This window comes from Pongo abelii, chromosome 4, assembly GCF_028885655.2.
Source record: "Pongo abelii isolate AG06213 chromosome 4, NHGRI_mPonAbe1-v2.0_pri, whole genome shotgun sequence".
Classification (NCBI taxonomy): domain Eukaryota; kingdom Metazoa; phylum Chordata; class Mammalia; order Primates; family Hominidae; genus Pongo; species Pongo abelii.
The window spans coordinates 80803915-80818790 of NC_071989.2; the positions used below are offsets into that span (position 1 = coordinate 80803915).

Genomic DNA, 14876 nt, shown 5'->3' on the forward strand with positions numbered 1-14876 from the left:
CCTGACAGAAGGCGAGTCATTTCAGCCAAAAATAATAACAGCCGTCATCTACTGAATTCCTTAAAAGTGCCCCCACTAGACTGAAAATTCCTTGAGATAAGGATGGACTTACTTATGCCCTTCCTTTAGTGACTACCAAAGTGCAAATAGTTGGCACTCAAGATACATTCATTGAACATAAAATTGAGATAATTCTTTTTTCCTTTATTTTTTGCCTGCTTCATTTTTCCTTCATATAAAATTGGGATCATTCTGCCTCGCCCATGCTGTAGGGTTTTTATGAAGATTAAATGAGTGCATTTCTATAAAAACTCTTTGAGGTTATAAAATATGCAAATGTAAGGAATCTATCTGTTTTGGGTCTAGGAAAAGAGTAGAGAAAAGAAGAAACGAAAAAGATAAAAGAGAGCTGGGAGTGAGGCAGGCAGCTACATTTGAAAGCAATCTGAAGGCACTCAGAGGTGGAGGAAAGAGATTTAAATTGCTGCAAGAATTTGAAGGCCACCTCCCACACAGCCCATCAGTCTTTCAGGGACTGTTCTTCAAGACCTACTCAAAGACATTCTGTACTATGACCAGCTTTAGGGTAATGGGGAAAAGAATTATGACAGTCACATCATATGATGAAATACCAAGTAACATTTCAAAGGTCACGCTTCAGAAAGTCTGTTAATGATATGGAAAATGATTAAGCACAAATTATGTAATTTTAAAAATAAAGCAGTTGAGATCTTAATTTTGCAAATATATATATACAATAAAAACATATAGACGCAATGAGAAAAGACTGAGCAGAGATATATCAATAAGTTACCAGTAACATATTATTATAAGTCATTTTAATTGTCTTTTAAATATATATGCATTTTTTATACACTCTTCAATGCATAAGTGAATAATTGGAAATATAACTCTGTGTGTGTGGGTGTAAACATATTCTATTCTTCACTGTTCTAGCCAGGAACTGATTTAGATCTGAATCAATTATTCCAAGAACCAAAATCACCAAGAACTGAATCGCATCCAATCACCTTGAACCAAGTCCCAGTTGGAAAAAATGAGACCCATAATTCAGCTTTTCGTTTTGTCAGCTGTAAGGCTAGATTAGGCCCTTTCCCCTTCAATCCTGGAGGTTAGATGCCTGGTTCCAGCAATGGCTCTTCTTCTAATAGCTCTGTGTTCTCAGACATATCACTGGCCCTCTCTGGGCCTCCCTCCTGTGCTATAAAATGATGGGGCTGCAATCGGGGCCACCTGGGCAATTGTTATGCCACTCATGACCTTCTCTTGGTTCTTTTCCTCTGTGTTCTGCTTGTTCCATTTCACTGCCCCTTACAATTCTTCCCAAGGAAAAGAAGTGAAATGCAAATGAGTTTTTTGAGTTTTTGTTGACACCTCTAACTGCAGGTTGGAAAGCTTGGGGGCTTTGGCCCTGGTTGGGTAGGTTCTGCTCGCTGGAGAATCAGGCCTGAGCTGGCTCTGATCCCTCTGCCTTCTCCTAATCACTGCCCTGGCTGCAGAACTCTGGGCTGGCACCAGAACAGCAGCCAACATTTGGCTGACACAGGACATAATTTTTAATCACGGGAAGGCAGACATAAGTACAAAAGGCCTATTTTCTTCACGCAGGTTCAAGTATCTGCTTTTGGATTATGTCTGTCTGTATTTGGCAGGGCTGGTCTTGGGGAAGTTCCGGGATTCGTGACCAAAAGGTCAATCTCCTTCCTTTTCCAGGATGGAAGCGGCACAAATTGTTCTGATCAGGGAGCAATAATATGCCACGACCCCCAGGGCTCCCAGGCAGGCGGAGGGGGCACCCAGTCTCAGCAGCCCATGATCTGCTCGGCCCCTGCGAGCCGCATGCCTCACATTTCCCCAGCTCCAGCCTCCTTTCAAAGGCCCTTTATTAAACCACCAACTATTTGCTGTCGAGACATTTAGGATGAAATCATTGTGTTAAACAAATAAACGCAGCTTCTTCCAGATTCCTGCTCTGGGAGCAGAGTAAGAAAATAATTTCTGTCTGCTCGCCACAAAAGCGGCTGGAAAGGTCCAAAGAAAAATATTATTTTTACTCCATTGTGTGAAATATTGTCCTGGAGGATCTGACGGGCTGAGTGTTTGAAGAGTTTGTGCTGGCAGGTTTCAAGGGTCCCCTGGGTCGGCCCCCTGGGATTGTTTTCTGCATTAATAAACTTAGCATGATGTGTGTTAAAAGGAACATTCTGTTTGCTTTGTAAATAAGGGATGTCAAACAAGAAGCAGAAGCCTTACAGACACTAGGTGATGTGTTCTCAGAGCGGGGAGAGGGAGGCGGGTGGGAGAGGCACCCTGGAAAAATGGGCATCACTGGGGCTCCCTGAACTGAGCGGAGGCCTTGTTGAGAAAACAAATCAGTCTGTTTGAGTCCAAACCAGGCCATTTCCTCACTGATCCTGGTGGGAAAGCTGAACACTTTGCCCTAAACCAGCAGGATACGGGCTTGGGAAGGAAAGTTCTCAAGTGTCTGTCAGCTGTGTGGTGGAGGAGAGATGATGGCGCCGGGCAGAGGCCCTCCCCCGACCCGCACCCCCCTCTCCTCCCTTTTGGAGAAGGTTCTTGGCTTGCCGGGGTCTCCCAGAGCTGGAGGGCAGGAGGGGGCAGAGGTTAAAGCCATATCTTTGGGAATGATGATCTGGCTCTCGCCCCCTGTATCCCTCTCATACTCCTTCCTCAGATGTCACTGCAGCCCCAAGTGGGTTCCCCTGTCAAATTCCTGACCAGTCCTTGGGGATGCTGACATCGTGGGAGACACATCACCCTGGCCCTGTGATCCTTGCCTCTGCGGGAAACCTGCAGGAGCCAGGGCAGGATGTGTACCGTTTCTGGCTCAAGTATTTGTTATTTTCACAGGTGCCTCCCCTGGCCCCGCAGCCCTCTCCGTTGTCCGCTGTCCGCTCCAATGTTATTGAAGGCTCCCCAGACCTCCCAGGCATTCTCATTTCCACCCGCTGCCCTGCTGCTCTCTTCCCTCTCTTCCTAAATTCTCCATTCCCGTCTGTGGTCCTGGGAGGAATCCCTTGTCATCCATTTCTATTCTGGAAAGTCCTGGCTCTCTCCTTGCCCGAAAGTTCAAACTGTTTCTTGAAGCTTTGGAAGAAGGGGACAACAGGGAATCCTGAGTTCTGTTTAGTGAGAATCATAGACTCTCAGAGCTTCAAGGGTCCTAGACACAGAAACCACGGGCCTGCCCCCAGGCACCATTAGAATCACCTGGAGAGCCTTTACAGGTTCTGTTTTCTGAGCCCACATCTGAGTAGTTCTGCTTCAGTTACCTTGCGGTGATCCTCAAACCTCAAAACTTTGTAAAGTTTTGGTGAGTCCAGCGGTGGCTAATTTCAAGCACAGCAACCAAGCGCCCAAGCCAAAACTATTGTTCTTACCCACATGTTTATTTCATGGAGGAGTAAGTGATGTGTCCAAAGTCTCTGTATGAGTTTCCTGTGACTGCTGCAACTAAATGCCACAAACTGGGGGGCTTAAACAACAGATATTGCTTCTCTCACAGCGCTGGAGGCTGGAAGGCCAAAATCAAGGTGATTTTGGCAGAGCCAGGCTCCCTCTGGAGGCTCTAGGGAAGGGTCCTTCCTCGCCTCTCCCAGACCCCCTTGGCTGCAGACATTCCTTGGCTTGTGGCTGCATCTCGCTCTCTCTGTCTTCACTTTGCCTTCTCCTCTCCTCTGTCTATGTTATTTCCCTCTTATTGATACAGAAGGGAGACAGGGAAGTGCTGGGTAGAGAAGGGCGTGGTCCCTGGCAAGGGCTCTGTGCCCACAGACTGAGGTGAGATCAGGCATTTCTGTTTTCCTGCCTAAATGTTGCATTTCCCAAGACCACCCGGACCTGCCATGCCCCCATCCTGTGCCTATGAAAACCCCGAGACCCTAGCAGGCAGAGACACAAGTGACTGGACATCGAGAGGACGTGGAGAGCACACCGACAAGCACCAGCAGGGCAGCAGGCCATCAACTGGTGGAATGACACAGTTTGGCTGGGGCGGTTGGAGGAGAGTCTGGGCTGCTGAGTGGCCTGACTCCAGGGGAAAACCATCCCCCTTCTGCCTCCCCCATCTGCTAAGAGCTACTTCCACTCAATAAAACCTTTCATTCATTCTCCAAGCCCACGTGTGATCCAATTCTTCTGATACATCAAGGTATCGGAGCACTGAAGAAGCGAGCCACATTTCAAGCGAGCCACATTCCCCATCACATGCCCTGCAAGGGGAACAAGGGTGATGGCGTTTCATTATGACACTGGTGATGGCATTTTGATCCTAGCTGGATAAACCCGGATAAGTTCCTCCTCTCAAAATCTTAACTACATCTTTTGCCATATAAGGTGATGTCCACTCTTTTACCATAGGAGGTGATAATCACAGGTTCTAGCAATTAGGACATGAACATAGTTTTTAGGGGGCCACTGTTCAGTCTACTACAGTCCCTCAGTCAGTGGCTGAGTCAGGGCTGGAATCTGGATCTTTTTATTTCTTGTAGAGTGTATCTGCTGCTCTACTCCATTCTAGCAAGCAACAAATCATCCTGAAAGATCTATTTTAAAAGGTGACCCCCTATCTGAGAGCATCTGGGGCCACACACTTCCTTTTGAAGCAGTGTAGTGTTAATTTATGTGCAGGGTTTTGTAGTCAGAAGACTTGAGTTCAAACCTCAGCACTTACTTATTTTGCCAATTTCCTTGTCTGTACATTGGGGGTAATCACATAGACTTGTTTAAACAGTTAACTGATATAATGCATGTAACGCACTTATCAGAATCAAGCACACAGTATAGGCTTGATTCATTTGCTAGGGCTGCCATGACAAAGTACCACAGTCTGGGTGGATTAGACAACAGAAATTTCTTCTCTCCATTCTGGAAGCTGAAAGTCAGCAGGTTTGGTTTCTTCTGAGTTCTCTCTCCTTGGCTTAAAGTTGACCAACTTCTTTGCATCCTCACATGGTCTTCTCTATGTACTTAGGCACTCCTGGCATCCCTTCCTCTCCTTATGAGGACTTAAGTCCTGTTACATTAGGACCCCACCATTTTGACTTCATTTAGTGTTTATTATCCCTTTAAAGCCCTATCTCCAAATACAGTCACAGTGTGGGTTAAGGCTTCAACATATAAATTTTAAGGGAAAACAATTCAGTCTATAACGAAGTTTAGTGTTAGTTATTAGTATTATTATTGGTCAGGCAGGGGTTAAATATTTTATCATTAAAAACTATTAAATGGTGGCTCACACCTGTAATCTCAGCACTTTGGGAGGCCCAAGTGGGAGGATTGCTTGAGCCAGGAGTTCAACCAGCCTGAGTAACACAGTGAGACCCCCATCTCTGCAAAAAAACTTAAAAAAAAACTAACAAGTCGTGATGGCACACACCTGTAGTTGCAGCTACTTGGGAGGCTGAGATGGGAGGATTGCTTGAGCCCAGGAAGTCGAGGCTGCAGTGAGCGGTGATCATGCCACTGTACTATAGTCTGGGTGACAGAGCAAGACCCTGTCTCAAAAAAAAACAACAAACAACAAACAACAACAAGAAAAATGATTAACACCCACACACACATGCTCTTTTTGTCAAAAATAAGGAATAAACAAAATATGCAACAGGTATATTGCTAATGCAACATTAGCAACCAATGAGCTGAATTAAAATTGAACAGTGAATGGAGGTACTGGAAGCCCTCACTTGGGAGGCAGGGGGCAAGTGGGCCACACTGGGATAGGGGCCAAGACTGCAGAAGGTGACAGATTGAGTGGGAGCAATTTCAGGGAGTTGCACAGAGCTCTTCTTCCTGCACTCATAGCTAAGTGGTCTCCAAGGAATTGCCACCTGCTTGGCATCCTGGCAAGCTTTAGCAGTAGCCACCCCCAGCCTGCTACCCTTCCTTGCTAGTCTGTTTTAAGAGTAATATGAGCAAAACGAGTCAGGGAAACTTAAAGGTACCAGAGAACTGTCAGAAATGAGAGGCTGTCATTTAGAGCCTTTGAAAGATTTCATGTTGCTTTTGTAAAATCCCTGACTTTCCTCAGCCAGTATTAAAGGGAAAATTCCAGCCAGGCACGGTGGCTCACGCCTGTAATCACAGCATTTTGGGAGGCCGAGGCAGGTGGATCACGAGGTCAGGAGATCAAGACCATCCTTGCTAACACAGTGAAACCCTGTCTCTACTAAAAATACAAAAAGTTAGCCAGGCGTGGTGGCACGCACCTGTAATCCCAGCTACTCGAGAGGCTGAGGTAGGAGAATCACTTGAACCCAGGAGGTGGAGGTTGCAGTAAGCTGAGATCGCGCCACTGCACTCCAGCCTGGGTGACGGAGGGAGACTCCAAAAAAAAAGGAAGGAAGGAAGGAAGGAGGGAGGGAGGGAGGGAGAAAAAGAGAGAGAGAGAGACAGAAAAAAGAAAGAAAGAAAGAAAGAAAGAAAGAAAGAAAGAAAGAAAGAAAGAAAGAAAGAAAGAAAGAAAGAAAGAAAGAAAGAGACAGAAAGAAAGAAAGAAAGAGAGAAAGAAAGAAAGAGAGAAAGAGAGAAAGAAAAAGAAAACTCCTCATGGTCAGGCTCAGAGCACATCTCCCAGCATCATGGAGTTGCTGAGTTTCCCCATCATGTTGCCATTTTCAGCAGACAACACAATTGCACTGGAAGATCTGCTTTAAAATGTGACTTCTTCAGGGCCTTATCTTCTCCCCTCTGACATTCCCACGGTGCAGCTCCATCTCCATCACTGTCTCCCAGGGATTTCTTTTCCTCATCTTGCCCCATGAGCAGTGGGTGACCAGAAATCCTAATCTTGCTCCTGGAGGAAAGTTCAAGACAGTAAGATATGGGTGAAGCCTGACTGTTAAGATCACTTCATAGTGAGGAGAAGCCAGGCTGGCCCGAACATCTTCCCAGAGCTTCATGCTAGAAGGCAACCCAGGCCAAATCCCACGAGAAAGCGTGCCCTGTCTCCACAGTGTATAATCAGAGCAGAATGATAACATTCTTCTCTAGTATGTTCAATATGTATCCATTTCCTCTGCTGGTTAGTGCCACTTGTTTTCCTGCTCCTGAAAACAAGTTTTCTCTTTAGCTGGTTGTTTTTTCATATAAACTTCAAAGTTGTAGCCAACCAAGTATTTACACTATACCAGGAAGGGCTCTTTAAAGATTGTGGGAAAAAAGATGAAAACTCAGTAGTTTCTTTACTATCTCCTACACATCTTCATGCAGCTACTTTTAATGGTGCTTCTGGGCTGTCCTCCTTGCATTGTGGGGTCTGCCTATGGGATAATCAAAGCTTGGCCACCGAGGGAGTAATAACAGCTTAAATTAGCTCCAGCTATGGATAGAATCAGAATCATGATGTGATGACAATGTTTCCGTGGAAGTTTTAAACAATGCTAGAGGATCACTCAACATCTTACAACTGCTGCAGTCTTCTCTGGCATTCTTGCTTCCAACATACATTAGAAGATGGGACTGTAAGTCAAAAAATGTTCTGCACAAAGCCATGAGTTAAACTGAACCAGTTTTAAGTCCCTTTAAGCTGAGACAGCTGAGAGTCTACAAGTCTTCAGTGAAACAAAGAGAAGGCTGAGGATTAGTCCCAAGCAGCCTCCTGCAGGGAGGGAACAGCGCAAGGGAAAACCAGGACCTCAGAGTTCAAGATTTCTTGTTTTCAGAGAGCAATAGAACTTCTTTTTTTCCCTCTGTACCTCCTTTAGCTTTACTTGTTTTTTTTTTAAGTTAGGGTATAAGTTACAGACAACAAAATTCATCCTTTTAATTATAGAGTTCTGCATGTTTTGACAAACACATACAATCATGAAACCACTTCCACAATAAGATATTAAACAATTATATCAATCCCCCTACCACATATTTCTATACTGCTTTGTAGTCAATCTCTTTTCCCACCCCCAGCCCCTGGAAACCACTGTTTTTCCCAGAACAGCATGCAAATAAAATCATACAATACGCAGTCTTTTGGGTCTGGCTCCTTTCACTTAGCATAATGCATTGAGGGTCATCCACGTTTCCATGTTATTGAAATATCATAATTTGTTCTTTTTCTGTTTTTGAATATAATTCCATTGTATGGATGTTTATCTGTTCACCAGTTAAAGGACTTTTTTCTAGGTTTTGTTGGTATGAATAAAGCCACTATAAATATTCACATACAGATTTTAGCACGGACATAAATTTTAATATCCCTTGAGTAAATAGTTGGGAATGAGACTGCTACATCATGTTAAGTGTTTGTTTGGCATTATCAAAAACTTCAAAACTGTTTTCCAACGTGGCTGTGCCATTTTGCCTTCCCACCAGCAGTGGATGAGAGTTCCAGTTACTCCACATCCTTGCCAGCATTTGGCATTGTCAATTGTAGTTTCTTTTGAAATGCACAACAACTTTGTTTTTTAGAAAAAGAGGCTAAACCAGTAAGAATGTGTGACTTATTCAGCTGACTAAATAGTCGGGCCAGAATTTAAACTCAGAATCCTGGACAGTTCTAGACTAATTTTAGTCCAGTGTTTTAACTTACCTAATCTCATCCCCCTCTACACAGCTCCGCCACAGTCGTAAAAACCAACAGTTTAGCAACTATAACAACTGTGACAGCCAGCAGTCTAGTAGCTACTGGAGGAGCAGATAGGTTGGGAGCTCCCCCAAACCCTATCCCCAGAGAATAGGCACTATTTGATTTGGCTGGAAACTTGCTGCAAAGCTCCATTCTCAGGGTTTCTCTTTCTTTGATGTGACTCAAAGCTTTCTACGTGCAAGCAGCCTGTCCACAGGGTGCTTGTTGAAAGCAATCAGCTGCAACTGTCTAATTGCATCTGAGGCAGCATTAGCAGTCACAGCTAACAAGAGACTGACCAAAAATCTTAAAAGGAAAAACTAGTAAATGAGATGTTCATAGGGAAATTTGCAAAGCTCAAACATATTTCTGGGAATCTAATAAGCCATGCACTCGCACAGGACTGTGTACATGCCCAGAGCTGTCTATATGTCAAGAAAATACCTGAGAAGATCCAAAATTCTCACCTCTTACTTTGAGGCTCTGCACTAGCAGAGAATGAAGGCTTAGATAGATTGTAATCTACTTGCTAGAACATTAAGGACATGCTCCAACACAGAGAGAGCCACTTGGAAAAGGCTAGGAGACTTATTCGTTAAGGAGTTTAATAAAATCTCTGTCTAATCATTAGACTACTAAGCTAACCAACCAGAGACTTAAAGGCCACACATGACAAAAAGTACTAAGTCCAAGAGGGTCACTAAACAAACAAACAAACAGCAGAGGCAGTAACAATTGCCTGAAAAGTATGGCCCACACACAGGAGGAAAAAAGCCGTCAGTAACAACTTTTCCTAAAGAAGCTCAGATATTAGACAGAAACATTAATTCAGCTATTATAGATATGTTCAAATAACTAAAGGAAATCATGGGTGAGGAATTAAAGGGAAGTATGAAAACAATATCTTACCAAACAGAATATCAATAATGAGATAGACATTATTAAAAGAACCAAATAAAAATTTGGGGTTTGAAAAGGATAATAACTAAAATGAAAAATTTACTAGAGGCTTGTATTAGGGCTCTACAGAGAAACAGAATCAATAGGAATATCTATATCTATAGCTACAGAAAGAGAGAGAGAAGAGAAGATTTATTAGGAAAACTGTCTCACACAATTATGGAGGCTGAAAAGTCCCATGATATTCTATGTGCAAGCTGGAGAACCACGGAAGCAAGTAGCATGACTCAGTCCAAGTCCGAAGATCTGACAACTAGGAGAGCTACTCATGAAAATCTTGAAGTCCAAAAGCTGGAAATTGTAGAGTTCTGATGTCTGATGGCAGGAGTAGATGTATGTTCCAGCTCCAGAAGAGAGAGAGGGAAAAAAATTTACCTTTTCTCTGTCTTCTTGTGCTTTCCAGGCCCTCAGTAGATTGAATGGTGCCCACCCACACTGGGTAAAGGGGTAGAGCAGTTCTTCGTTACTCAATCCAAGGATTTAAATGCCAATCATTTATGGAAACACCCTCACAGACATTGAAATAATGCTGTACCAGCTATCTGAGGTATCCCTTAATCCAGTCAAGTTGACACTTAAAACTAACCAACATAGGACTCAACAATAAATTTTATTTTTTTATTTTTATTTTTTTTTTTAATTTTTGAGACAGTATCTCACCATGTTGTCCAGGCTGGTCTCAAACTCCTGGGCTCAAGGTATCTGCCCACCTTGGCCTCCCAAAGTGCTGGGACTGTAGATGTGAGCCACTGCACCTGGCCTCTATAGCAGATTTTAAATAGTAAAAGAAAGAATCAGCAAACTCAAAGATATATCAGTTGAGATAATCCAATCTGAGAGACAACAATAAAACAGAATAAAAATACCTGAAAGAAACTTCGAGACCTGTAGGATACCATCAAGTATATCACCATATGCATAATGGGAGCCCTAAATGCAGAGAAGAGAGGGAAATAAAACAAAGAATATTTGAACAGATGATGGCTGAAAGTGTTGATGAAAGACATTAATCTACATATCCAAGAAGCTTAACTAACTCCAAGTATAAACTCAAAGAATTCCACACCTAGACACATCAATCAAAACATCAAAACAAAAAACAAAAAGAAAATCTTGAGGGCAACATGAGAAAAGTGCTCAGTAAGATTAACAGCTGACTTCTCATCAGAAACCATGGAGGCCAGAAGGCAGTAGGATAACATACTTAAAGTGCTAAAAAAAGACTGTTGGTCAAGAATTTTATATCCTGCAAAACTACTAATAAAAACTAAAGGAGAAATTAAGACATTCTAAGATCAACAGAAAAGGAGTGAACTCATTGCTAGCAGACCTGCCGTTTAGGTAGAAATTAAAGGACCCCAGGGAGTAACTCAAATCCACAAGAAGAAATAAGGACCATCAGTAAAGGTAAATACATTGGTAAATACAAAAACAGCATAAATGTATCAATCTCCTTGGTAAATACAAAAACAGCATAAATGTATCAATCTCCTTGGTAAATACAAAAACAGCATAAACGTATCAATCTCCTCAAAAGCCACAGTGGGTCACCACAGCATATGTAGTTACCCAAAGAGCCAAAATCTCAAGAAATTTTATCTTTCACAAATGCAGATGTACAAAAAGGACATCTCTTCATTTATTGAGGAAGTTTCAACATTTTTATTTACATACACAATGCTTACACACAAAGTCAACTTTGTGATAATGCACTTTCATGGAGTCAAATCTGCAAAAGAAAAATACATAAAACAAATTAGAACTCTCTAAAGTTTTAAACAATTTATGCCTCCAGTATTGGAAATGATGTGAAGATGAAATACATAGCATAGCAAATTAATGCTATGTGTGAAGGGGCAGATATCATACGTGATTGAATAATTTTGCAGGAGAGATTTCCTGTAATTTTTACTTGCATTTTTACTTCTATAATCTTTGAAACACTCAGTACAGTTCTATTTGGAGAGTGGTTGTGGTCTACAAATTTCGCAACCATCTGCTGTTCATTTGAAAGTCTAGTTATTGCTTGGCTGTTGCAATTAAGCGATTTTGTGCTTTTGCAACACCAATAATAATTAGCTTTTAAATTTTTATCTTTCACCATTAAGTAGCCTTGTACACTGATCGCAGCCTTTTTGCAAAGGAAAAATTTCATGGATCTCTTCTATTGCGCTGGAAGAAAAACAGTAAGAAAGAATAATATTTGGCTTCCCTGACACCAAATCTGTATTAGTCAGGGTTCTCCAGAGAAACTGAACAAATAGAATATGTACATAGATATATGGAGGGGATTTATTAGGAAAATTGCCTCACATAATTATGATGGCTGAGAAGTTCAACAATACGCCATCTGAAAGCTGGAGACCCAGGGATGCTGGTAGTGTGGCTCAGTCCAAGTCCAAAGGTTTCAGACCCAGGAAAGCTCATGGTATATCTCTCAGGTGGTGTTAAGTTCTGAAGTCAAGGCCAGCAAGCCTGGAATTCTGATGTCCGAGACAGCTGATATGGTTTATCTGTGTGTCCCCACCCAAATCTCATGTCAAATTGTAATCCCCGTGTTTTGGAGGAGTGGCCTGGTGGGAGGTAATTGAATCATGGGGGCAGACTTCACCCTTGCTGTTCTCATGATGGAGTTCTCATGAGATCTGGTTGTTTAAAAGTGTGTAGCACTTCTGCCTTTGATCTCTGCCTCCTACCACCATGTAAAAAAGGTACTTGCTTCCCCTTCACCCTTCCGCCATGATTGTAAGTTTCCTGAGGGTTCCCAGCCATGCTTCCTATACAGCCTGTGGAACTGTGAGTCAATGAAACCTCTTTACTTCATAAATTACCCAGTTTCAGTTAGTTCTTTATAGTAGTGTGAGAACAGGCTAATACAGCAGCAGAAGAAAAGTCTGTCTTAGTTCTCAAAGAGAGAGATGAAGTGGCCTTTTGTATTTGTTTTCTCAAGGTCCCAGCCAATTGTATGATGCCCTTCAACACTGAGGGCAGATCTTCTGCACCTAGTCCACTCAGACTCACACTAATCTCCTCCAGAAACAGCCTCACAGACATGCCCAAAATAATGCTTTACCACGTTTCTAGATATTCCTTAATCCAGTCAAGTTGACATCTAAAATTAAGTCCACGAATGTGGCCCTTGTCAACCTGGCACCTGTAGGCAGCTCCTTAAACCTTGGTTAATCTCCAAACAGACGATAATAAGGTAATAGTTCCACTTAATATAATGCAACTATCATGCATGCAACCAAAAATATACTAATATCATCTCCAGAATTCAGCTTTCAGGATTTCAACATTCAGAATTTTAATCTTTTAGGATTATGATTTTCAGAACATTAGACATTAGAAACTTTAGACTTTAGGAATTTTAGAGTTCAAGGATTTTGATCTTAGGGATTTCAACATTTAGGATTATGGTATTAGGGATTGTCTTTTGAGATTATGATCAACACTGTTGAGAAAGACACAACTATTCAAAGTGACTCAAGAAGAAATAGAAAATCAGTATAGACCTATGAGAAGTAAACAGACTGAATTAGTAATTGAATAACTTTCTGCAAAGAAAAGCCTAGACCCAGAGAACTTCAAGGGTGAATCCTATTAACTGTTCAAAAAAGAAGTAAGACCAATCCTTCACAAATTCTTCCAAAAAATAGAAAAGGGAACTCTCCCCAACTCATTTTATAAGGACAGTATTACACTGACACCAAAACCAAAAACATCACAAAAAAATTAAAGACCAATATCTCTTATGAATATAGATGCAAAAATTCTCAAAAAATACTATCAAACTGACTCCAGAAACATATATAAAGGACTACACCCCATAGCCAAGTGAGATTTATCTCAGGAATGCAAAGTTACCTCAACATTAAAAAATCAATCAATGTAATATACCATATTAATAGTGTAAAGGACAAATACCCCATGATTAGTTCAGTGTGTGCAGAGATAGCATTTGACAAAATTTAATACCTTTTCATGAGAAAGACACTCAACAAACTTTAGCTAGGAGCAACAGGGAGCTTTCTTATCCTGATACATGCCACTTATGAATATCATACTTAATGGTCAAAGACTAAATGCTTTCCTTCTAAGATCAGGAAGAAAACAAGGATGTCTGTTCTTGCCACTTTTATTCAACAGTATACTGGAAGCACTAGACAGGGCAATTAGACAAGGAAAAGAAATAAAAGGCATACATCTGTATTCACAGACACAATCTTGAATGTAGAAAATTCTAAGGAACTCACACAAAAAACTTCTAGAGATAAGTGGGTTCATCAAAGTTTTAGGATACAAGATTAGTATTCAACAATATTACACATTAACAATGAACAATCTAAAATGAAATTAAGAAAACAATTCAATTTATAATAGCATCAAAAAGAATAAAATATTTAGAAATAAATTTACCAAAAGAAGAGTAAGGTGTTTGAAAACTGCAAAACATTGTTGACAGACATTAAAGAAGACCTAAATAAATGAAAAGACATCTTGTGTCCATGGATGGGAAGATTTAATAATGTTGAGACAATAATACTTCCCAAATTGATCTACAGGTTCAGCCAATCTCTATAAAAATCAAGGCTGTCTTTTTTTTGCAGAATCTGACAAACTGATTCTAAAATTCATATGAAAATGATAAGGGACCTAGAATAGCTAAAACAACCTTGGAAAAGAACAAAGTTGGAGGACTCATACTTCCTCATTTTAAAACTTTCTATTTCATTTTTGATCTTAAGGATTTCAACATTTAGGATTATGGTGTTAGGGTTGTGTCTTTTGGGATTACGATCAACACTGTTGAGAAAGACAACTATTCAAGTGACTCAAGAAGAAATAGAAAATCAGTATAGACCTATGACAAGTAGACAGACTGAATTAGTAATCAAAGAACTTTCTGCAAAGAAAAGCCTAGGCCCAGAGAGCTTCAAGCTACAGTAATCAAGATAGTGTGGTAATAGATAAGGATATGCAAATAGATCAATAGAATAAAGAGTCCAGAAATAAATCCATACATTTATGATCAACTAATTTTTGACAAGAGTGCCAAGACTATTCAGTGGAGGAATGAATAGCCTTCAATAAATGGTGCTGAGACAACTGTATATCCACACGACCCTACTTCACACCATATACAAAATTAACTCAAAGTGGATCATACCTTAAATGTAAGAACTAAAACTATAAAACTCTTAGAGGAAAACATCGGAGTACATCTTATTACCTCAAATTATGCAATAGTTTCTTAATTATGATACGAAAAGCACAAGGGATGAAAAAAATAGATGAATTGGACTTCACCAAA

The 14876-nt window shown here is 41.1% G+C and overlaps 1 long non-coding RNA gene across 1 annotated transcript; it reads left to right on the forward strand.

The window, feature by feature from the left end:
• The first annotated feature begins 1357 nt into the window (after positions 1-1357).
• On the forward strand, positions 1358-2217 carry LOC112133353 (uncharacterized). The gene is made up of 2 exons (XR_002914997.1): positions 1358-1407; positions 1735-2217. It is a non-coding gene; the product is annotated as an uncharacterized LOC112133353 (long non-coding RNA).
• Positions 2218-14876: the final 12659 nt, after the last annotated feature.